General features: G+C 41.5%; 1 long non-coding RNA gene across 2 annotated transcripts in view; it reads right to left on the bottom strand.

The window, feature by feature from the left end:
- The window catches only part of LOC118553292 (uncharacterized), a 383,189-nt gene that overhangs the window by 288,464 nt on the left and 68,855 nt on the right, over positions 1-25,870 (bottom strand). For both annotated transcript variants that reach the window (XR_013444733.1, XR_013444732.1), the window contains exons 2-3: positions 21,979-22,435; positions 18,391-18,608 (exon numbers count right to left, since the gene is read on the bottom strand). This is a non-coding gene — a long non-coding RNA (uncharacterized LOC118553292). The remainder of the gene's footprint in view (positions 1-18,390; positions 18,609-21,978; positions 22,436-25,870) is intronic.

The following is a 25,870-nucleotide window of genomic DNA, read 5'->3' as shown; positions in this document are numbered from 1 at the left end:
CCTGTTGGCATTTTTTTTTTCAAGAGACGAGTACAGATGAATTACTGTCAGTTATGCTTTTCTGCCACAATGCTATTTTTTTAAAAGCAACACTGCTCAGAGACTGGGCCATAATGGAGTCCCAATTGTATTCAGGTTAATATAAAGTTATAAAGAACTCCCTCTCTTTTCAGGAAAAATCAATGGCCTTCAGGCATTATCACACGTATAAATAGATACCAGGTAAGTTCACCAACCTCTGAATCTTAGTTTGGTCTTAACTGGGACATATGCCCCAAATGTTGAGTGCTATCTAGAATCAGAGCTATCCTCTTTCACACCAATGGGTGTGTTTAAGATACTTAGACCCATTCAAATACGCTGGATTTTCCCCAGCAAATGCTGGCAAGAGATTTGTGCTTTCTGGGTAGTTTTAGATATGTATATCTTCATATCCTTTTTTTCTTTTATTCTCTTTAGGTCACAGTCAAATTTTATAGATCTTAATCCACTCTACTGATAAATCCATCCCATCCTTCCCATTTAAAATAGGACAAAAATGGGGCACCTGGGTGGCTCAGTCAGTCCAACTCTTGGTTTCAGCTCAGGTCAGGATCTCAGGGTCTTGGGATCAAGTTCTGCGTCAGGCTCCACACTCAGCACAGAGTCTGCTTGAGATGCTCGCTCTCCCTCTCCCTTTGTCCCTCCCCCCCGAACTGTGCTGTCTCCCTCTCTCTCTCTGTCTCTCAAATTTTATTTATTTATTTGACACAGACAGAGAGAGAGCACAAGCAGGCAGAGTGGCGGGCAGAGGCAGAGGGAGAAGCAGGCTCCCTGCTCTGCGGGGCAGGGAGCCCAACATGGAGCTCGATCCCAGGACCCTGGGATCATGACCTGAGCCGAAGGCAGACGCTTAACTGACTGAGCCACCCAGGCGCCCCTCAAATAAATAAATCTTTTAAAAAATAAATAAAATATAATAGGATAAAAATTATCTCATATTGAATTTTATTGACTCATCTCATATTCACTATTGACTAAAAACCATCTCCTATAAGTTAACTATGCTGTGTAACCAAACACCCCAGAACCCAATGGTTTAAAACAACTGCCATTTATTTAGCTCATGATCTGGGGAGTTGGCTGGTTGTTCTGATTGGGGCTAGTTCAGTCAATTCCTGCTGGACTTTTGCGTGCATCTGGAGTCAGCTGGCAGAGAGCTGGTGGCTTGATGATCTAAGGTGGTCTCACTCATATGTTTGGCAGGCGGCAGGCTAGAATGACATGTCTTTCATCATCCAGCAAGACTGCCTGGGTTCCTTCACATAGTGGGTCACAGGGTCCCAAGATAAACAAAAACAGAAGCCACAAGACCTCTTGATCCATAGGTTTGGAACTCACTTGGTGTCACTTCTACCACTGTCCATTTGTCAAAGCAAATCCCAAGGCCAGCCTCGATTTCAAGGATAGGGAAATAGACTCCATCTGTTGATGGGAGAAGCTGAAAAGTATTGAGGCCATTTTTTGCAATCTGTTCTACTATGAACATATATGAATTCACTGCCCCCTAACCCAGAGAAAGATACTCATAACTGAAAATTCATGCACTCCTCCTGCCATTTACTAGAGAGGAACTTAGGCAACAACCATTTATTTGCTGGTCCTGCACTGGGAGCGGTATTTTGGCAAAGCTCATATCAAGACTACTACTAGATAAGCACTTGTATGGTATGTGTGTTTGGTAGTAAAAGCCCTGCCTATCTGCTAGGTCCCGTTAGAGTCACTAGCATTGCTGCACTGCCTCCAGGGAGAATGTCCCCTTTTATACATTTTCATTAGCTAGCTAATCAAGTGGAAAGACTGGCCCTTAGAACAAGACTCTGCCATAACAGAGTAGGACATGATACATACAGATGAGACATATCAAGAAAGCTGAATCCAGAGATTGGAGACAGAGACAGCCATGGTCCCCTAGTAAAGAATGGGAGTGGGGTTGAGAGGGAATGGGGCCTTCACTGGTTACAGAGCAACAGAATGTCCTGGAAATTTGAGGGGGCAGCTACAAACAGATATTAGGCATATGAAATGGTGATGGAAAATTTTAATCACCTTGCAACTTTGTCTAGCCCCTTTCTCCCTAGCCTACCCTCTCCTTTCCCACATCCTCCATTCTCACTCCAACTGATGGATCCCCATTTGCAATTTTCTAACTGATGTCTGCTTGATCTTAATACCTTGACACTGCCTCATACAGCGACCAATTCATATTAGTAGTGAGCAAGAATGCATGACAATATCCAGACCCTCAAAATTGGTGGGTCGATTGATTCACTTTTTCCTCAAGTTTTCCCTATGTCAGAGTGATCTGGTAATGCAGATCAAGATCATTCCCACCTTCACCAATTCTTCTATAATTAAATTCCTATAAAGTGGCACTCAACAAAAAGTTACTGGATGGAAGGATGGATGAATAAATGAATACCAAGAGCAGGAAGAAATTCTGAGGAGCAAATACAGCAGCAGTCAGAGGTAAAAGCCTGGGGATGGATGGGAAGGTTGTCAAGAGGCTTTCATTGAAGAAGAGGGGTGCAGAGGATGAAAACATTCCACCCTCGCTGCTCTGTAACAGCAGACTCACACGATAGCAAATCTGGTACTTTTATCCCCACAAGGTCTCCAGAAAGATCTGGCCTGATGTTCCTGGGTTATTTTGGTTTTTAACTGTGACTAAGCTAGGTAACGTTTTGAAACAGAAGCTTCTTTTAAATAATATTTTGCATAGCCTTTTGACTATTCAGTGAGTTCTCTCCAAAATTTATCTCTCATTTCCACATTTATGTCATCCACAACCTCAACAACATTTTTATTCTGCAATATAATATCATGTAACTGACAGACATCTGTAGCTTGTGGTTTTTAGAAACACAGATCAGTAGTATCAAAATTTTAAAAGATAAAACTTGTAACCATCATTTTGTTTCTCTGCCCATGCATTATAAATTACCATTATACAAAATTATACATTATACATTATAAAAATACCATTACACAACATAAACTATGGCATCAAAAGATAAATAAGTGAAATATTATTCTGCATTTTCTGTGTTTAATTATGTAGTCCCAAATCTGATTTTGGACTGAAAAGCCACTTGAGTTTGCTAAAATTGTATATGTCAGGAACAGTTACTTCAAAATTATATCAAAGTAAAGAAGTTAATAAAATCAACTTTTTAAAAAAGCAAAACCTGCTTATATCTGGTTTCTTCCTTCTGTGGTATCTGGCATTTGATAGTGTATTTTATTTTTTTATTTCAATTCAATATTCAAGGAAAGCTTTTGAAACCATTTTGATTATCCTGACAGCTGAAATGAAATTTTTACAGGAACAGCATATTTGGAGCCAAAGATCTGCTTGACACAATGAGTACAATGATGAAAATAATTTAACAACAGCCCAGCCTAGCATATTGGCTTCATTTAAAATTTATATCACACAGGTTTTTTTAAGCACTTTTCCTGTAAAAGAAAACAGTAGCTTTCAATTCTTTCTGTTGGCCAAAAAAAATCCTAAAGCTTTGGAGATTTGAGTAGTTAGCACAGTCCCAGAAACCTATTGCCCAGAATCCTATCTGAGAATTACTTGCAGAGGTTTTGGAAAGGAAAGACATCCTGGGAGCTACACAATTAAGAAATTAGTCCATTTTCATAATAACAGTAGACTCCTATAGAGATTTAATAAAGTGTGCTTGAACATGTGAAAATGCTCCCAATAAAGGTCTGCCCTCTCAAAACTGTGGTTCTAAAGGGCATCAACACAGCAGTGGTTGCAGATTCAGACTGGCATTCAGATTTAAGACACATTACAGGCTTTAGTCTCCATGTACATAGCTTTGTAGAAGGAAAGAAACAGCACCTTCATTTCATCAGGACACCTGTGGTAAGTAGGATCATAGTCCCCCAAAGATATCCACAACCTAATCCCCAGAACCTATGAACACATTCTATTAAATGGAGGAAGGGATTTAAAGTTGTAGGTGATAAAAAAACAGTAAAAGGTGATAATCAGCTGATCTTAAAATAGAGAGATTATTTTGGATTGTCTAGGTGGGTCTAAAGTAATCAGTTACATGAGTCCTTAAAAGTAGAAGAGGGAAGCAGAAGAGAAGACCAGAGTGATGCCACATGAGAAGGACTCTATCCCTATTGCTAACTTTAAAGATGGAGGAAGGACCCCAGGCCAAAGAATGCAGGCAGCCTCTAGAATCTAGAAAGGGCCAGGAAACAGGTGTTCCACTACAGCCTCCATAAAAAGGAACACAGACCTGCTGATACCTTGATCTAGCTCATTAAGATCCTTGTCAGACTTCTATCTTATGAAAACTATAAAGTAATAAATTTATGTTATTTTAAGTCACTAAGTTTGTGGAAATTTGGTATAGCACCATAGGAAACAAAAACAACACTTAACAGCTACCCAAGTGCACAGCTTCTTTTGTTCCTACACCCATGCAAGAAACACAAGGCTGCCACAGAATGATATCCAAGGTCACCTTAACACAGAGAAACCACAGCTTTAGCTTCCCAACGATCTTTTATATGATCTAGTGACATAGGCCCAAAACCTGCATGCTAGCCCCCAGCAGCCCCAGTCCAGAAGCAGTCCCACAGATCAAGGCTTCACAACAACAGAACAGGCACAACATTCCATGTTTACTGATCACCGTGGTTTCCAAAGAAACAGGACTCTGAGGTCATTCTTATAGGCAGACCTGGATCAGCCCAGTGCTGAGGCTAACCCTTTACTCAAAGTTGTGACCCCAATGTCATTCTATATGTTCACATTCTAAATGTGAGGAATCTGTCATTGTTCAAATCTTGGGTACAAATAGGGCCTCCTCCCCATAGACACCAAAAGCCAAGACACCAAAAGCCAAGGACATGCTTTCCCTGGACACAGGCAACTAGGAAGGACATGGCACATGACCTATGCTCAGCCAAACAAGATGGCAAGAAGGAAGTCTGGCATCTGTTCCGATATCATCCATCACAGGAGCATTCAATGCCCAGTGAGAGGAGCAGTGGAACCCAAAAGGCCTGGCCTATAACATTTTCTGTGGTTCCTCCTGCCCACATTTCCTTAGTTCTGGTCTATCTTCTAAGTCTGGTCAATTCCACGAAATACTTGATATCTTTCCAATCAATTCCCTTTCTACTTAGGATAAACAAAATCACTTTCTGGCATGAAACACTGGATCAGCAATTGTTAAAATGGGGGGACTTCAGACAGCAGATGTAGAATTGAGGGGAATCTAGACTTGATTATACAACCTAGTTGGGGTAAAGGCAGTGAGCCATAGAAATCTGGTAACCCATGGCCCAGAGTGGAAAAGCAACTAATCAAATTACAACTTTTCCAGTATCTGCTTGAAAGCAAGCATTGGGTGACCACACTGGTAATGCCATATATAATAGCATAAGAAGTCAAGACTGAAGAGTGAGACAGCTAATACTAGAAAAGTTAAAGAAAGAAAATGACACACTGAAGTCCCTAATTCTCGACTGAAAGCAAAATTAAGGACTTCTTATGTCTGTGCTAAAAAAGAATGTCTTACTTGTTGTAGCAGCAGTATAAAACTACCTAAAATCAAACCCCCACTTAAATGAGGAGTTAATCCATAATGTCAATTGTGACCCAGCCTCATTAAATCCCTTATATGAAAGTTAGGGCATCGATAAAGAAAGAGTGTACCTTGAGAATTGTAATTGTGGAAGGATTTCAAGAACTCAAACACCCAAAGCCCAAACTCAGTCTTCAGTTCAAGCCACTCTTCCTCCCACACCTAATGAGGCCATTCATGTCTTATCTGAAGACTCTGTAGGGACGCCTGGGTGGCTCAGTTGGTTAAGCAACTGCCTTCCGCTCAGGTCATGATCCTGGAGTCCCGGGATCGAGTCCCGCGTCGGGCTCCCTGCTCGGCGGGGAGTCTGCTTCTCCCTCTGACCCTCCCCCCTCTCATGCTCTCTCTCTCTCTCAAATAAATAAATAAAAATATTAAAAAAAAAAAAAGACTCTGTAATTCTCTGTCCTTGCTAGAGTTGCCCTATCAGTTCACAGCCCTAAAGCCCCTTAAACAAAGGGAAGCCCTAGAGGCTTTAAATAAGAGTCCTAAAATTACTTCACGAAAATATACTGGCAATCTTTCTTCTATCCTTTCCCAAAGGGACCTGTGAATATTTACCAAAGAAATTGTGCATTGGGCAAGGGAAAATACCTTTTCAGAGATTACTAAACACTGGATCTGAGTTAACACCACTGCCACTCACTAATTAGAGTGGAGGCTTAGAAGATTCAGGTGATACAGTTTGAGTCCAAGTCGAAGTCTGCTTTAAAGTGGACATAATGACACTCTGGACTCAGCCCATAATAGTTTACTGTTTTTTTAAGGATTTGTCTATCACTGGTAGAATCCTCATATTGTCTCTGATCCACAGGTAGAATGAGCCAAATGGAAGCTCCCCAGGTTACTCTGTCCACTTAAAATAAAAAATAAAGAGCAATATCATATCTGAGGGAATTATAGCAATTAGCATGACCGTGAAATTCCCAAGAAATGCAGGTATGGTGATTCCTAGTACATCCCCACTTAACTTTCTGGTCTGTCCAGTGCAGAGGATGGGGGCTTCTTAGAGGATGATGGTGAGCTGACATAAGCTTCACCGGGGCGGGGGGGGGGGTGCAAATTCCAATTGCAGCTGCTTTTCCAGATGTGGCCGTCTTACTGGGGAAAGTTAATCCAGTCCCTGATATGTGATATTTATTCATTTATTAAACAAATATGCATTGAGCATCTAGTGTTCCAGGTAATTTGGTAGGTGCTAGGAATATTACAATGCCTATCCCTATCCTTATGGAGTTTTAGATCTATCAAATATTTTTGTCTTTTCAGATAAACACCAGAAGCATCTTGCTTTTACCTGGCAGGGATAGAACACCTTACAGAGTTGTCACAGGGCTTTTCTAGTGCTGTCCCACAATGTGGTATGCAGGAAATTTGACTTTCTCAGCGTTCCACAGAACAATTCTGAACACTATACCATACTGAGCAGGAACTTGGGTTCAAATCCTATCTCCACTGCTTTCTAGCTGTGTGAATTTTGGCAGATTACTTAACTTGTCTGTGCCTCCATTTTCCTCTCCATAAAATGTAAAATCTCATGGTATTTTTGTGAGAATTAAAGGAGTTAATATTTCTAAAGTGCCTTAGTACCTAAAGGAGTATATTTTCTGCAACAATGGTTTTCATATAGAGAGAAGCCAACACTTTCACATTACCGTATCAGCTTCTGTTTTCCCCTGAGGTGGGGGGGAAGAAAAGAGGTGGGAGGTTACTGTCTTGACTGGTCCTTACTATCAAGGGTTAGTTGAGCTGCTACTGCTCAATGCAGACGGGGATAAATAAGTACAAGCGAAATGAGGTAAGTCCCATGGTGCCTCGTACTATTTTCATGTCCGGTGATAAAAATTAAAGACATGTTAAGACAAGCAAATCCACACAAGACCACCAAGGTTTCCATTTCCTTAGGAATGAAGGTTTGAGTAACTTGACTAAATGAAAAATACTGAGCATCTGAGATACAGGTTGCTGGCAAAGGAGACCTGAAATATGTGTGGGAAGGCAGAAGTTATAAATCCTAGATATTGCATTGTGGCCAGAAGTATAGGTAAGGACAGTAAGCGTGACACATTTCCTTTATTGCTGTGACATAAAAATCTGGAAAGAAAGGTGTACATGAATATTGTATAGCCAAAGGATAAATTATACTTTTTTTTTTTTTTTTTTTAGGACGGGCTTCCCAGGATCTGAATGCTGTCCCTAAATTTGGAGAATCCGCCATTGTGTGAATCCTGTGGGAAGCGGTTCCTCTCTCCTGCTAACAAAGAGAAAAGACCAGATCCTGGCTTTCCCTGAGCCCTGGCTGCCGGGCTAAGGGCTGGCTGTCCAAGTTTGGCCAATCAACACTCCCACATAGGTCTTCATATCTTGAGTTAGTGACTCAAAGCAAGGTCAGTTGGAATTCATCCAGTGGTGCTGAGAGGGCACCCATTGTCCAGGGCAGCAGTACTGTCACAGCATTTATGTCCACCAGGGGCAACAGAAGGGCCCAAACCAGGGGGGCGCCTGGGTGGCTCAGTCAGTTAAGCGTCTGCCTTCAGCTCAGGTCATGACTGGGCTCCGTGCTCAGTGGGGAGTCTGCTTATCCCTCTGCCTCTGCCCTTCCCCCTGCTCATGCTCTCTCTCTCTCAAATAAATAAATAAAGTCTTTAACAAAAAAAAAAAAAAAAAGGAAGGGCCCAAATCAAACTGTTCCACTGGAGAGTCCTTGAAAGACGTTCTGGTGGTTCAGTTTCCTACCACAGTCTAAATCAGGTTCTCCAAGTTTCCCATATTTTCTTTTCTTTTTTTTTTTTAAGATTTTATTTATTTATTTGACAGAGAGAGCAAGAGAGCACAAGTAGGGTGAACAGTAGAGGGAGAGGGAGAAGCAGGCTCCCTGCCAAGCAGGGAGCCCAAAGTTTCCCATATTTTCTTTGCGCTCTCTAGTATCTTACCAGTAAGCTTCTTTTCTGTTCAACGTAATGAGAGTTACTTGATGTGATTTGCAATCAAGAACTTGGGCAAGTTCCCAAAATGTCAACACTTTAGAATTAAAGTGATTTTAATTTTCTTTTTATTTTTCTGTATTTTCCAAAAAAAACAGATATTATTTTTACAATTAAAATGTTAGTAGACATAATAAAAGTAATCCTAGTCAATGGTAATTAGTCTCTTAGTAAGCCAACTTTAGAAAAGTAAAGTACTGAGGAATACATAAAAGACAGGTTTTGACGGTGGGTAGGAAAAGACTGAAGTAGAAAATACCTCTTTCAGACAACACACCTAGGTGGGACAGTGAGAGAGGTCTTTTAGAAAAATACCTGAAAAGCGTGTCTTAGCTTAGGCTGCCATTAACAAAATACCATAGACTGATGTGGGAAACAGAACACCACAACGACCACTGGGGCATGTTCGCTGAGCCTCCGAGATCTCTGAGAAAACTCGAGAATGCAGGGTTAAAAATAACCCGAAAGGATCAGAGTGAAATGCCCTTGGAACGTGTGTGGTCAGTTCTAAAGTACGCAGCAGAAGATGTTTTGTAGATAGGAAGACAGCTGTAAACAGCACACTGTGCACTCCCCTCTTTGTTCCCTTGTCCTGTGAACAGCACACTGTGCACTCCCCTCTTTGTTCCCTTGTCCTGTAAACAGCACATTGGGCACTGCCCTCTTTGTTCCTTTATTCTGTTTTAAAGATTCTTATGTGCTTGACTAATCCTGTATACATGGAGGAATGTGCCTTACTATGCCCCTGCTGTAAACCATTATAGATCTATATCGCTGTAGAAGGTATATGAGTATGGAAAATAAACCTCAGCTCCTGGGGCTGTTTGCTTGGGGTCCCCTGTGCCTCGCTATACTGTCGTCTCTTTCTCAGTTCCTTCGCCAGCCCAGGTCCCCGACTCTGAGGTCGACAGACTGAGTGGCTCAAACAGACACTTTTCTCACAATTCTAGAACTAGAAAGTCCAAGATCAAGTTTCCAGCAGGGTTTGGTTTCTGGTGGGAGCTCTCTTCCTGGCTGCAGTAAGGGAGAGCTCTCTGGTGTCTTGTCTTGTACCGACACAAGCCCCACCATACGACCTCACTTTATTTCCTTAAACGTCCAATCTCCAAATACAGCCATAATAGGGTTAGGGCTTCAGCATATGAATTTGCAGGGGACACAAATACTGTCCATAACAAAGAGGATGTGACATTAAAACTTTATCCTGGCTCTGAGACTTTCAGAACCCTGCATGAAGAAATGTTCAGAGGGAGGGAGGGAAAATGAATACAAATACTTTCGTTCCATAACATTTGGCATGACCTTGGGGATACATGCCTATAAGTGTTGTAGACAAGACTGTTAGCAGAGAGGTCAAGAACTGAAGAGATCATACTATTAGGATCATTAACATAGACACAGTCCATCCTTACCTGCAGATTCTGTATTTGTGAATTCACCTACTTGCTAAAATTTGTGTAACCTCAAAATTGATGTTGATGGTGTATTAGTAGTCTTGTGGACATGTGCAGAGGGGCAAAAAACTTTAGTTGCCCAATGCGCGCACTCATAGCTGAGATGAAACAAGGTGACACTGGCTTCTTGTTTCGGCTTTCATATTATAAACAAGTATTCCTTGCACAGTCTATTTAGGGCTGTGTTTTCTGCTTTTTTGTGCTTTGTGGGTAACTTCTCTATTTAAAATTGCTCAAGAGTCATGCTGAAGTGCTGTCTACTATGTCTAAGTGCAAGAAAGCTGTGATGTACTTTATGGAGGAAATATATTAGACAAGCTTCTTTCAGGCCTGACTTACAGTGCTGTTGGCTGTGAGTTCAATGTGAATGAATCAATAATACATATTAAATAATGTGTCTTTGAACAGAAACACACATAAAACAAGGTTACATATTGACCGGTTGATGAAAATGTTGTAACCAGAGGCTCACAACAACCTACACCTATATTTCTCCCAAGGGGCAGTGGTTCAACGTTCACAAATTCAGTGTTCACTGTTACTTTATAGAACACAAGTATCACAGATAATGAGAATCAACTGTATTTAAATCACCAAAAATTATGCAGAAGTAGTGCTGGAAAGAATGACAGGAAACCTGAAGATACATTCTTTTCAAGGAAGAAGAGTGACCCAGGCATCTGGAGATGACTGCAACGAGAAAGAGTAGAAGGTGGTAAGGTCTGATGGCATAAGATGCAAAGCTGGAGGATTTTAGAAAGGAGAAAGAAATTTCTGGAAGAATCAATGAGGACCAATTAAACATAAGGAACGGTCTAATCTCAGAAATGTGAGACATTAGGGGCAGGTTTGTGATTTGTTTCTTTTTTTGATTCTTGACTAGCTCTAACCCTCTCCATGTCTGTGGGCAGCCCCCTTCCTCCTATCTAACAGGAGCCCTGTTTTTCCCCCTCCTACACAACTACAATAGCAGGTCAATCCTCTTCTAAACCTCCACGCTGGGAAATAGAAAAGATCAACTGTGGAGTGCAGAAGCATCATTCTGTTTTACAACTCAAAATACCACAAAATATAATTTTCCTTTGATATTTCTATATAAACACTTCTATTATGCCCATAGAAGACAAAGGCTACCTTTTGAAGGAAATTATTCATAAGGAAAAAAATGAGAATTGTGAACAAGTCAGTTAGGTGGTCTCTTCAGCATATGAAACTAGGGCTTCAACCTATGACTAATCCGAAAGATGAAAACATAATTGAATTGCAGGAGCACTCCTCTATTTAACTTTTGAGAGGCCTGGTCAATGTTCCCTTAAAATTAATTTCACCAAGTGATAATTCAGGGATGAAAGAGAAATAGAACTTATACTTAAATAGGGGTGTCTAGGTGGCTCAGTCCATTAAGTGTCCAACCCTTGGTTCTGCTCAGGTCATGACCTAGGGTTCCTGGGATCAAGCCCTACATCAAGCTCCATGCTCAGGTGGGGGAGGGTCTGCTTGAGATTCTCTCTCTCCCTCTGCCTCTGCCCCTCCCACCACCTCTCTTGCTCTAAAAATAAATAAATAAATCTTTTTAAAAAAGAACTTTACTTAAATATAAGCACGCATATTTATAAACATGCTGTAGTTTATTCTTTATGTCTTTCCTCCCAACAAAGAACTCTAAATTGTTGATTAAGGCTTTTAGCTTTAAAAAAATCTTTGGAAAAGAGGCCTCCTTCTGAAAAACTCAAAGATTAGTGGTCAATCTTGAAGAACTGAAAAAAATTAACAAAAAAAAGTAAAATTCACTCTGCCTTCATAATTAAGCCAGCTTGTAATAAGTTTTCTTTAGAATTTTAGCAGTTATGAGATTCTTGATTAAAAATTCACCAAAAGTTTAATATCCAATAATAAGTTCCAAAAAATATTCAGACTTGATTTTCTATACCTATTTTGGGTTTCTCATCTAATTCCTTTAAAAATACTGAAGTGAGGGGCGCCTGGGTGGCTCAGTTGGTTAAGCGACTGCCTTCAGCTCAGGTCATGATCCCAGGGTCCTGGGATCGAGCCCCACATCGGGCTCCCTGCTCGGCGGGAAGCCTGCTCCTCCCTTTCCCACTCCCCCTGCTTGTGTTCCCTCTCCCGCTGTGTCTCTGTCAAATAAATAAATAAAATCTTCAAAAAAATAAAAAATAAAAATAAAAAAAATAAATAAAAATACTGAAGTGGGGCGCCTGGGTGGCTCAGTTGATTAAGCGTCTGCCTTCGGCTCAGGTCATGATCCCAGCGTCCTGGGATTGAGTCCCATATCGGGCTTCCCAACCCTCTCCCTCTGTCTGCCACTCCCCCTGCTTGTGCTCTCTCTCTGTCAAATATATAAAATTAAAAAAAAAAAAAAAAAATACTGAAGTGGACATCAAATAACATGCCAATTTGACAAGGTCTTCCCACCTTGAGGAACGGGAAAAACAATATATTGTTAGCACCAACCAGAAAGGATTGAATATCTGATTGACCCAAAGTTTAATGGAATAGCTGAACTAGGGTACAGTGGGGAGAGGTGTTTCATGGGGGTAAAAATGGCCTAATTTATATAAGAAATATTTTTAAAGGCATACTTGGAACTCCTGATTAAGTTTAAGAAATAGTAATATTGCCAAGGGCTGGCACAAGTAGAGGGAAGCAGGTGCTCTTACTCACAGTTGGCAGTAATATAAACTGGGCCCAACTTTCTGGAAGGCCATTTGGCAAAAGCCATAATAACAGATGTCCTCATTGACCAGGACTTCCACTTCTTGGAATTTATCTTAAGAAAATAAAGGAAAGATGTAATAAAATATTCCATATTGATTTCTTGGTTGCTTAAAGTTAGAGAAAATGGAAACAATTAAAATGCCTACCAATAAAGAATTATTTCCATAAATGGGTCTTTCTTCTCCCATCCTTGCTCACCCCCTTCAGTCTATTCTCAGCACAGTGGCCAGCATCATCTAATTAAAATGCAATGACTTGGGGCACCTGGGTGCTCAGTTGGTTGGGTGTCCAACTCTTGGTTTCGGCTCAGGTCATGAACTCGTAGTCATGAGATCAAGCCCTGCATCAGGCTCCACACTCAGCATGGAGTTTGCTTCAGATTCTCTATCCCTCTCCCTCTTCCTCTGCCCTTTTCCCTACTCCCATGCGTGCTCTCTCTCTCAAATGAATAAATAAAATCCTTTAAAAAAAAAAATGCAATGATTTGATGGTTACGTCACTCCTATGCTCAAAATCCTCCAATGGTTCCCCTTGCTCAGGGTCAAAGCCAAATCTTTATCATGGGCTAATGCCACATTCTGCCATTTAAAAAGTGTTATCTTAAAAAAAAATTAAAAAAATAAAAAATAAAATAAAAAGTGGATCTTGGGGTGCCTGGGTGGTTCAATAAGTTAAGCATCTGCCTTTGGCTCAGGTCATGATCCCAGAGTCCTGGGATCAAGCCCTGCACCGGGCTCCCTGCTTGTCAGGAAGCCTGCTTCTCCCTCTCCCTCTGCCTGCCACTTCCCCTGCCTTTGCTCTCTCTCTCTCAAATAAATACATAAATAAAATCTTAAAAAAAAAAAAAAGTGTCTCTTCCCTGGGCACCTGGGTGGCTCAGTTGGTTGAGCACATCCAACTCGGTTTCAGCTCAGTTAATGATCTCAGGGTCGTGAGATCAAGCCCCATATCACGCTCTGTGCTCAGCATAGAGTCCACTTGAATCCACATAAATCTTAAAAAATAAATAAAATAAAATAAAAAATGGCTCTTCCCTGAACCAATGCTCCAGGTAACCTATGGTCTTCACCTTAGACACAGAAGAACCTAGAATCTTAAGCAGCTCCCTTGTGAAGGACATTCCACTGGATATTCACCTTGACAGATACCCTGCTACATAACTTCTTCACATTATCTCCAGAACTGGCATTATATAAGAGATACTGAACAGAAAGCTGTTTTTCCCAATCACCATCAAGCGGCTATCTCTCACCTGGACTACTGCAAAGCCACCTACTCCATTTCCTGACAGCAACCCCTGTCCCAGCCACCTCCGTCCCCTCTAGTCTATTCTCCACACTACAAAGTAATCTCTTTTTTGGGCAGAAGACATGAACAGACACTTTTCTAAAGAAGACATCCAGATGGCTAACAGACAGATGAAAAAATGCTCAACATCACTCATCATCAGGGAAATGCAAACAAAACCACAATGAGATACCACCTCACACCTGTCAGAATGGCTAAAATTAACAACACAGGAAACAACAGATGTTGGCGAGGAAGCAGAAAAAGGGGAATGCACTGTTGGTGGGAATGCAAACTGGTGCAGCCACTCTGGAAAATAGTATGGAGGTTCCTCTAAAAGTTGAAAATAGAACTACCCTACGATCCAGTAATTGTACTATAAGGTATTTACCCAAAGGATACAAAAATACAGATTTGAAGGGGCACATGTACCCTGATGCTTATAGCAGCATTATCAACAATAGCCAACTATGGGAAGAGCCCAAATGTCTATCGACTGATGAATGGAGAAAGGAGATGTGGTATATCTATACAATGGAATATTACTCAGCCATCAAAAAGAATGAAATCTTACCATTCACAATGATGTGGATAGAGCTAGAGGCTATTATGCTAAATGAAATAAGTCTGTAAGAAAAAGACAAATACCTATGATTTCACTCATATGTGGAACTTAAAAAACAAAACAGATGAACATATAAGACAGGGGGAAAAAAAAGAGAAAGAGGGAAACAAACCATAAGAGACTGTTTTTTTTTTTTTTATTATTCATTTGAGACAGAGAGAGAGAGAGAGACAGGGAGCATGAGCAGGGGAGAGAGGCAGAGGGAGAGAAAGAAGCAAACTCCTCACTGAGCTGGAAGCCCAACATGGGGCTCGATCCCAGGACCTGGAGATCATGACCTGAGCTGAAGGCAGGTGCTTAACTATCTGAGCCACCCAGGCGCCCCACCATAAGAAACCCTCAATGATAGAGAACAAACTGAGGGTTGACGGAGGAAGGTAGGCGGGGGATGAGCTAGATGGGTGATGGGTATTAAGGAGGGCATTTGTCATGTTGAGCACTGGGTGTTGTATGTAAGTGATGAATCACTGAATTCTATTCCTGAAACCAATATTGCACTGCATGTTAACTAACTAGAATTTAAATAAAAATTTGAAGAAAAAAAAATCTTTTTTTTTAAAGTGGTCATAATTTACCCACACTTAAAACCCACTGATTCCTTCCCATTTCTCTACAGATGAAGATCCAAATTTCTGATGGCCAAGGCTCTAAAACAGTGCTATACAATGGAAATATATTAAGAACCATGTATATAATTTTAAATTTTATAGTAGCCATAGTTTTTTCAAAAACCTTCAAGATGGTAAAATTAATACTGTATTTCATTTTAGTCAATCCATCCAAAATAATTATCATCTCAGTATGTATTTAATAATTCAAGTAGATGTTAAATATTCTCACTACAAAAAGCAGTAGTAGTTATATGAGGTGATGGATGTGTTAACTGACCTCATTGTGGTAATCATTTCACAATATATACATGTATCAAGTCATCACATTGTACATCTTAAACTTACACAATGTTACATATCAGTTCTATCTCAATAAACCTGGAGAGACTTTACATTCAGTTTTTCATGTAAGTGTCTGAAGTCTACTTTATATTTTATCTTAGCAGCCCATCTCAAATTGGACAAGCCACATTTGACATGCTCTATAGCCCCATGTGGTTAGGGGCCACCATATTAGACAGTGCAGCTCTACAAGGTCAAGTATATGCCCACCCTCGAGTTTTCATACAACAAATAATTTGAAAGAAGACAAACAACCGAAATTTTTTTTTTTAAGATTTTATTTATTTGACAGAGAGAGAGACAGCGAGAGAGGGAACACAAGCAGGGGGAGTGGGAGAGGGAGAAGCAGGCTTCCCGCTGAGCGGGGAGACCGATGTGGGACTCAATCCCAGGACCCTGGGATCATGACCTGAGCCGAAGGCAGATGCTTAACGACTGAGCCACCCAGGCGCCCCCAAATAACCAAATTTTTAAATGGGCAAAAGATTTTAATGACATTTCACCAAAGGAGATATACAAATGGCCAATAAGCATATGAAAGATACTCAACAGCTTTAGTCATTAGGAAAATGCAAACCAAAACCAAACTGAGACACCACTTGACACCACATCACACCCACTAGAATGGTTATAATTAAAAAGACAGACAATAACAAGTGTAGGCAAGAATATGAAGAAACTGGGACTCTCATATATTGCTGTTAGGATTGTAAAATGGTGCACGAATGGCACCCAGTCTCACCAGCTCTATAGGTTGACCTACACTGTAGTTAGTATTAGCCCTGGAGGCTTCACCATGGCTTGGAAACCATACTACGTTCTCATACTTAGTTGTGTTGTCCTAATGAGTTCATACTAACTTTGCGGGAAAGCTCCTGCAACAAATGTTGGCTCCAAGTCTTGCCCACCAAGCAGGCACTGTTTCCAGATTGGGTGAGATACTACGGGAAAGTTAGAAAAGCATTGGATTTTAGGTCAGTGGCCCTGGGCATGAGCCCAGCTCCACCAATGACTGCCTGTGTGGCCTCAGGGAGCTGCTGGATCATTCTAAGATGCAGCTTCTGCTTCAGCAAAAGCAGGTTTAATAATAATTGCCCTTTTGCACTTATCAAGCAGCCCTGTACATCAAGAGAGGCAGCATATAAGAATGAGCTCTGTAGTTAAAAATGCTCCATGAGTCTGGAGTTGCTAATCATTGCCTTCCTCGCTATTTTTCTCTTGCACTTTGCCCTACTGTTTCAGCTAGTCCATTGGGATCTGCAAATTATCCCCCAGTTGCTGTAGTACAAGGAACTAGCTGATCCCCTTCAATCCAACTAGAGAAAAGTACACTGAGAAAAGTCTGTATAAAGGGTCACCACCTGGCCAAGCACTTGATACATTTATTCTCTGAGTGTCTGACCTTTCTCCAACTGCTGATCATAGTAGCCTGATTTAAAATCAAGTGTGTTATTGCTAAAGTTGGCACAAAATCTGAGGGATGACATTTGTTCTCTTCTTTATAGTTTTCCTGTATTATTTTCTCCAATTTTCCAGCAAAAAAAATATACATTGCTCTTTAGGGGAAAGTGTTGTTTAAAAAGAAAAAAGTTTAATGCTGATTCTATTTTAGACCAACCATATATAGCTAAAGCTTTCTTTCTTTTTTCTTTTTTTTTTTTTTAGGTAGGCTCCATGCCCAGTGTGGAGCCCAACGCAGGGCTCAAACTCATGACCCTAAGATCAAGACATGAGCTGAGATCAGGAGTCAGTGCTTAACCGACTGAGCCACCCAGGTGTCCCATGTAGCTAAAACTTTCAAAACACTTAAGTACAAGGTTTTGTTATAAGAACTTTGTATATATTAATCATCTCGACAACTCTATGAAGTAGGTATTATTATTTTACTCCTTTTTATGGATGAGGAAATAAGAGACGCAAAGATTAAGCATCTACCCAGCATCACACAATTAAGAAGTGATGGAGCTGGGATTTGAACAGTTAAAAAGAAAACCACAGGCCCAAAATGAAATTGCTTAGTCCAAGTCACCAAACCTGGACTTAATACCTAACCTAACTGCAGTTCCAACCTCCCTGAGTAACCGGTCAGTCAGGAATTTTCTGATCAGCACAAATGAAATAATCTCTCACATGTGATCTCTCCATTCCTCCCCTTGCCCAAGGAAGATGAGGTCATCCACCTAGTAAAACCCCCATCCCTTCCCGCTAAGGGAAGGCGACTTTGCTGAATCAATCTCTTCTTTTCTTTTGCTAATAACTTCCTTACCCCACTGTCCTTCCTATAAAATCCTTCCTTCCTGTACAACTCCTCAGAGTCCCCAACGGTCTAGCATCCCTGTTGCCAGATAGGATGCTGCCTGACTCATGAATCGCTTAATGAAGCCAATTAGATGTTCAAATTTACTTAGCTGAATTTTTGTTTTTTAACAGAACTTAAGTACTCTGGTGTCAGAGTTCGTGCTTTTAACTAGTATTTTACCTAGTGACTAGTATTACCATCTACCATGGCTCTAAAGGTCCAATTACACAAGTAGGCTCCCTTGGGGAAAAATCAGTGGTCTACTAGTCTGTGGGATCCCCAAAGCAAGAACTGTGTTTATCTATCTGCTTCTGTACCAATTAGCTTTTGCTGCATAACAAACGAGTCTAAAACTTAAGGACCTAAAAACTACAACCATCAATTTCACTCACAGTTCTGTGGATTGGCACTTGGGCTGGGCTTTCTTTTGCTGGTCTTCTGCTGTGCTTAGCCGAGTTGCGTCAGTTAGCTGCTGGCCTGCAAGGCATCTCTGCTTCCACCTGTTAGCTGTCATCTGAGGCAACAGGAACCCTGGGGCCATTGGTCTCTCATCATCCAGCAAGCTAGTCTGACCTTCTTCCCATGGCAGCAGTGGCAGGGTCCCAAGAACCTGTAGAGTGGATAAGCCCCAGTGAACAACAGCTCTTCAGGTCTCTGCTTGTATTCCATTTACTACTGACCCAAAGCAAATGCAAATCACATGGCCAAGCCCAGAATCAGTGTGGGAGGGGACTATCTCGAAGGCATAAATACACAGGTTAAGTTATTGGTGACCACTTACACAATCTACCAATATCTCCATAACCCAACACAGAACCTAATAATAAGTAGTAGGCACAATATAAATGTTTAGTGAATTGAATGCTATTTCCCCTTCATGAAAAATCAAGATAAGACCAACAATCTCTTCCCTCTCTGCACTAAGGACACCACATCAAGCAGATGGAAGAGTCTGCCTGACCCCTCCTCACAGAGGAACACCACACTGTGGGTGACGGGGCCCATCACTGGATGGTCACCTCTTAACACAGGGTCTTCTCAGCTCTTGGGGTGAGGAGTGTGTTCTTACTGGTGGCTGCTTCCCAAGCTCTTAGAATCCCAGGACTTGCTCCTATCAATAATTCCCTCAAGCTTCCCAAGGGATCTCCCCTTCTCCCACAACCTCTGTGGGGTCCCCTCAGGGACACCTCTATAAAGCTGCTCCAATTAGCATCCCTGGTCACCCTCCAGTGGCTCCTTAAAGTTGTGCAGCCATTTTAGGATAAGTGTTCAAAACCATTCCACAACTATACCAGAAGACATGGTTGTGTGTGCTTTAGGTCAGTAGTTTTCAACAGGGGGTGCTATTTTCCCCCAGGGGACATTCAGCAGGGTCTGCAGAGATTTTTGGTTGTCCCACCTGGGAGAAAGGTGCCGTCATCTAATGGGTAGAGGCAAGGGATGCTGCACATCCTACAATGCACAGGACTGCCCCACCACACAGAATTATTCGGTTCAAAATGTCACAAGCGCCACAGTTGAGAAACTGCCTTAGATTCAGAGTGAGTCCTCGTTCATCCTAAGGAGGCACCCACTGCCCCACCCAGGGTTATTACATAGTTGGATGGATCACTCCCTCTGGGAAGAATCGATCTTTAGTCAACAACCCTAAATTCTCTCTGTGCAACTTAAATCTCAGGAACAATTTGTGTGGCATCCTGCAATTCCATAGGTTAGACAGACAAAGTAAGTTCTAAATGGTAACTTGGTTACATGCAAGATGATCTTATTGTCTCCTTCTATTAGAATCTATGCTCAATCCTACTGATTCTGAGAGCAATTTTCTCAGAAAAGAGGAGTGCTTAAAGGTTTTTATTTTAAGCTAGTTAATAGCCTCAGGAAATGAAAATGGCTTCCAGTGGAGAACAGCGTTGTGGGACTTCCCTGTGAGCCATCTGAACCCTTTGATAAAATGCACATTAGTTGCAAGGAATAAATGACAGGCATTGGGTGTTAACAAGATGACAGTTGTTTCAGGGAGGAAGAGAACTTCTTACTGTCAGAGAGAACACCGAGCACCAAGGGAGTGGAAGCTACACACACATTGATTGCTATGGCAGCTCCATGTACAAAAGCAACAAGAAATAAAAGCCTTGAAACTAGTCACCCATCTTACCACGGAGTTTTAACAGTGCTAATTAGAAGAGAGGAGCTGACATTTCCCTAACATGAAAGATAAACTAAAAGATACCCAGGAAACTTACTTCTGAAAATTTCTCTGAAGAATTCAATAGTAAAGATGCTTTTTATTAATCCTGGACTTGATTCCTTACTTGTTCACTTTCTTATGCTCCCTTATGCTAGTAGCCAGGAACATCCTCCTCACTCATCACCTGGAGTTCCTCATTCAAGAGCGAGGCAGGGAGAGCAAGAAGGAAGTGGAGGGTCTCCTCTTTTCTTCCTCCTGATCTCTGCACCCCTGCCCTCAACATTGGCCATATCTCCACACCATGCCTGGAATGCCAGTGCTGGAGGGAAAGCTGCATCACCCCCTCTATACCCACCTGGATTTGCTGTGTGGCACAAAATCGATTTAGAACAAAAGGCCCTCGACTATAGGTCATTCTCCTCATGCAAGGCCATCCAAGGAAGACCCAGGAGTCTATCTCCAACCACTTGTATTATGAACCCAGCTTCCTATGTGGACCTCATCCTCCAGCATCCTCCAAGCTGGCTGCTACCTGTGACTGCCTAGACACCTCCAAGTAAGCTGTGGAACAGCCATCAAGTGTGCCCAGGACCAGGCCTCAGCAGAGTAGTTTCTCAGAAAAAGTCCCCTATTTGGTTCCTGATTGGGAGTCCACCACTACTGGATCTTATTCCAGAAGCTTCTAACTTCAGAGGAGAAACTAAGGAACCATGAGGCTGGGTTCTCCATCCAGGCTAAGAACCACCTTTGGCTGAACTATATTAATTTCCATTCCATCACAAAAGAGTCATAATCTCTGTGTCGAGTGGTAGTTCTGGAATGTAAAGGACAGAGATCACGGACATGCTAGAACAAAAGGATGGCCGAAATGTGCACTGAAAAAAAATAAGCTTTTGAGTCATAAGGTTCTTTGTAAGTGCATATTCTGTACTAGACACTGCACTAAGCACTTTATATACATTTTCTCACAGCCTAGCTGTGAGACCTTGGGCAAGGTGGTGAACCTCTGTTTCTGTTTCCTTTACCAGGTACAAATAGCTACTTTATAGAGCTATTTTAAGAATTAGTTGAAATAAAGTGGCAAGTTCCTGGCACATGACAGCTGTCCTAGTCAGCTCGGGCTGCCATAACAAAATACCATAGACTGGGTGGCTTAAACAACAGAAATTTACTTTCTCACAGTTCTGGAGAGGCGGGGAAGTCCAAGATGAAGGGGCCAGCTGATTCAGTTCCTGGTGAGAGCTCTCTGACTTGAGTTGCAGATAGTCAACTCCTCAATATGTCCTACATGGCCTTTCTTCAGTGCATATGCACAGGGAGGGAAGGAGAGACGCCCATCTCCAAATATTGTCACACTGAGAGTTAGGGCTTCAACATATGAATTTTGGGAGTGACACAAATATTCAATCCATAACAGTAGGTATTAAATACACAGTAGCTATTATTACTATTATAATTATTATTAATAAAACAGGTATTGGGGCACCTGGGTGGCTCCATCATTAAGCGTCTGCCTTCGGCTCAGGTCATGATCCCAGGGTCCTGGGATCGAGCCCCGCATTGGGCTCCCTGCTCGGTGGGAAGCCGGCTTCTCACTCTCCCCACTCCCCCTGCTTGTGTTTCCCTCTCTCGCTGTGTCCTCCTCTCTCTCTGTCAGATAAATAAATAAAATCTTAAAAAATAAAAATAAAAAAAATAAAAAAAACAGGTATTGACACTCAGGAAACAGCTACAATGGCATGGCCTTGTGTAAAACAAAAGAACTCTGGCTCTGGCTTGACCACTCACTTACCTGAATTGACACTGGCAGAAAGTAAAGCATCGGTTTCTTGGTGCCCTTTCTGAGATTCCCACTGCCGGAGCAGTGTCAAGCTATTTCACCTTGCTGTATGTTGAGGCCTCTGGTGAAGAATGGTCCCCATCACTGGTTGAACACCAGTGATCTGGGCAGGCTGTAGCTGTGCCTGCTGACCATGATCCATTCGACCATCTACAGGGCATTCTCTATGTCCTGCCACATCTAAAGTGCTACATTCCTTGGGGCTCTGCTTTCTTCCAGTTGGGCAACTTGTGATCTTGGTTGCTCTTCCTTATCCTGAGGATCCACAGCACCCAGCATCAAGATTCTCCCCAATTTAAACTTCCAAGCAGATGTCTCTACTTTCTCCTGTTCTCTGATAATCCAACCTGGTTATAGGTTGTCTTCGAAGCAGCCTTTGCGCCTCCCAGGAAATTCTTCCTTTTCCATCCTGGAAAGGGTGAAAAGTATGTTTATTTCTATCTAGATGATCATCAACTTCAAGCAAATAAGCCAAAAATTAATTTCTCAACCATTGTCTCCATGATTTTCAAAAAAATTTTTGCTGATAGAGAGACAAGAGGCTATAAAATTTCAAGAAATTCGGTTAAAGGGGAATAAACAACCCTGTTGTTTTCATGGAATATGGAATATGGTCTTTCATGGAATATGGACTCTCATAGGTTCTTAGAGGCCATTTAATCCATACTTCCAGATGAAATTTTAAAGTTTCTCTCAGTCAACTCCACCTTTCACCTCACCAAATGCCAGCAGAATGTCTGATGAAAGGAACATCAAGCTGGACCTCAACAGGTCTGGGCTCTGGACCAAACTCCTATTCAGTCTTGTATATCCTCACCCAAATGTGAGACTGTAAGCTTGAAGTCAGGAATCATGTTTCATACTTAAGTAGCACAACAAAAAGCACTTTTATTTTTAAAAATTTTCATTTATTCCATAACAGCAGGCTGAGGGTGAATGGTTGTAGAGAGCTAGAGGCACCCCTGAATGCCTTATCTTCGGTAAAATAACTTTTCCATGCGTGAGGAATACTAACTATTGACTGGGAATACACAAGACTCCAGAAAGAAGCCAAGATAGCAGGAGAAAGGAGAGGAGGGGTGCCTGGGTGGCTCAGTCGGGTAAGCGTCTGCCTTTGGCTCAGATCATGATCTCGGGGTCCTGGGATCGAGCCCAGTGTTGGGTTCCCTGCTCAGCAGGGAGTCTGCTTCTCCCTCTCCCTCTGTCTTCTCCCCCTGTTTCATGCTCTGTTTCTGTGTCCTCTCTCAAATAAATAAATAAAAATCCAACAAGATTTTTCAAATTGAAGGAAATCAGTCATTTATGACCACAAAAAATTTGTTCTGCAAATATCAGCTCAGTACCTGTCTTATACAAGCATTTCCCAGAGCTTGAGTGAATGTGGCAATCTGTCATATTCTATTCCTTTCTCATACTATTTCACAGCTTAGATCCTGTCCTGCTCATCACCATGCCAATTCAATACAACTGGTGAAAATCCAGAGCCACAGGGTACAAAACTTAAGGCACTATACGAATGTTTTTCAAAGCCTAGCATAGCCTAACAATCAAAGAGTTACTCACTGCATCTTACACAGAAATATGTAAATGTTATTAAAAGGATTCTAAACTCCCTTTGGAAGGAATCATTCTGAAACTTTAATTGTTGGAACACTGTAACTGCCATTTAAATATTCCCAATCCAGTCACGCTCTCCCCACTACATGGTTTTCCTTAAAGTTTATCCTAACTTTGAGAATGTTTCAAGAGTTTTGGAACCAAAAATTACAACTGATTAAAGCAATGTTTTCATCCCTGGCTGTGCATTAGAGAGTGGCAGGAAAAGGAAGGGTGACTCCAAAGAGGAGGAAGTAAGATACTTTTCCTGGACTCAGAGAACCTCGGGGCTGAAGGTTCTTATTGGAATTTCATGGCTCAAAATGACCTCAAATAAGTGGTTATCTAACCTGTGAGTAATGCCTCCTGAAGCTGCCCATTCTATTTTCTGACTGTTAATAATCAAACACATTAAAATAAGTCTCTAGACTGTAAGCTCCACAGAGCATAGATCTTACTTAACCTGTGTTGTTCACTGATATGTCTCAAGTGCTGAAATAGTACCTAGCACAGAGTAGTCACTCAAAAATAGTTGTTAAATGAATGAATGCCTCCTGGTGCCTTCCCATGATGATTCTATTTCTACTCTGAAATATCGAAAAGAAGGCTATTTTTCTTCACTGTAACAGCCCAGCAAATAAATTAAGACAACTATCAACTATCGTGTTTACCCCTGCCCAACCCCCATGGCAAATTTTTTCTTTTCCAAGTTTCACATCTATGTTCATTTATAACCATTTCTTACAGGGTGGGTGGGACACCAGTCCCCTCCCAAACAAAGATGTATTGGATGCCTATTGTACAGTCACCACTGGGGAGGGGTGGGACTCTCAAATAATTCTAAGTAATATCCACTCCATTCATCAGAAACGGACTCTGTCATCCACCCACATTGTTCTAATTTGCCCATCAGGATAATTATGACTTTGGCAAATGGCTAGCATAAATCCAGATGAACTGCGTCTGCTATTTTGGCCCAACAGAGCTATGTGGCTGCCTCATCCACCAGGAGAAGGAGGAGAGGAGCAGGAGGAGGAGGAAAAAGTAGGGAGAGGAAAAAGAAATGAGGTTAATTTAGCACTACTTCATGACTTCTTTCAGTGGTTTCCAACCTTGATTTCACTTTGGAATCACTTGGGAATTCTCTATAAAGACTCCAAGGCGGGCAGGGGAGGGTGGGCGCGGGGCCCATGTGGCTCAGTCTGTTAAGCGTCCAACTCTTGATTTCAGCTCAGGTCATGATCTCAGGGTTGTGAGATCAAGCCCTGCATCGGGTTCCACACTGGGCATGGAGCCTGCTTAAGACTCTCTCTCTCCCCTCTCCCCTCTGCCCCTTCCCTCCAAAAAATAAATAAAAAATAAAAGATAGACTCCTGGGACCCCATCTGAGAGATTTCTGATTTAATTGCTCTGGGATGTTATGCTGAGCACCAGGATTTTTCAAAGCTTGCCCCAAGTGACTCTAATGTGTAGCCAGGGCTAAAGACCACTGCATTCATGCAAACTCCTGAGGATCAACCCATCTCTTTTAACGGGCTCACAATCTTTTTTTTAAACTGCATCTGGCCTTCCACCTGTTTTTGAAAGTAAAGTTTTATTGGAACACAGCCATGCTCATTCATGTACACACTGGCTGCTTTCACGCTTCAACAGCTGAGGAGAGTAGTTGTGATGAAGACCATGTGGCCCGCAAAGCCTAAGATATTTATTATCTGGCCCTTTAGAGAAAAAGTCTGCCGACATCTAGCTTAAAATCAGTATCAAATTCACCAGCCCATAGTTTGGGGAATTCATGGCCTTTCTCTTTCAAAAGATCAAGGCACTGTTGTTTATTTGTTTGTGCTTCATATGTGGACCTTCCCACCTATTATTTTCCTTGACCCTCTCCTACTATCCATGATTTCTTGAGAGACTAGCAATATTCTGGCAATATCACTTATCACAACTCTAAAGATTCAAAGTAATAGATTTTGTTCTGATGTATGAATGTATGTAGTAGAAAACCTTTAAGGCTGCCTTTGACTGCATTTAATAACTGTCGTGTACATGAGAGTACTGACCAGAATGAGTGTGCATTTTATAAGTGTTGATTTATACTTCCTATCTGAGCATTCCCACATACAGTGTGCAGCCAAGCATCCTACTCCATTCTCTGAACCTGTAAAGCTATTTACAATATGTACAACAATATATATATAGATTACAATATATATAACACATAATACTTGATATATAATGTTTACTATTT

Source organism: Halichoerus grypus, chromosome X (assembly GCF_964656455.1).
Source record: "Halichoerus grypus chromosome X, mHalGry1.hap1.1, whole genome shotgun sequence".
Classification (NCBI taxonomy): Eukaryota; Metazoa; Chordata; class Mammalia; order Carnivora; family Phocidae; genus Halichoerus; species Halichoerus grypus.
This window is presented reverse-complemented; position numbering and strand designations above follow the sequence as displayed.